A 217-nucleotide genomic window follows, 5' to 3' on the forward strand; every position below is an offset into this window, starting at 1 on the left:
TGCATCTCATGGATTGGTTTTTTTTTTTCAAGTCACATGCCATGGCAATTACGCTTAATCCACTCCGTCGGCAAAGTTAATATTTTGTAGGAATTAATGAAACTTTTGAAATGGATTTTACACTATCAAGTTCCGCATCTGTAATTCTTTTCATTAAGATTCTTTCATAAAGATTCTTAAAGTTATATTTAGAGTTATGAATAAAGATGAGTAGAAT

General features: G+C 30.0%; 1 protein-coding gene across 1 annotated transcript in view; it reads left to right on the forward strand.

Moving 5' to 3' along the window:
• The window catches only part of LOC119587799 (conserved oligomeric Golgi complex subunit 6-like), a gene marked incomplete at its 5' end in the record, with an annotated part of 13,578 nt that overhangs the window by 2,825 nt on the left and 10,536 nt on the right, over nucleotides 1–217 (forward strand).

Source organism: Penaeus monodon, chromosome 23 (assembly GCF_015228065.2).
Source record: "Penaeus monodon isolate SGIC_2016 chromosome 23, NSTDA_Pmon_1, whole genome shotgun sequence".
Taxonomy (NCBI): domain Eukaryota; kingdom Metazoa; phylum Arthropoda; class Malacostraca; order Decapoda; family Penaeidae; genus Penaeus; species Penaeus monodon.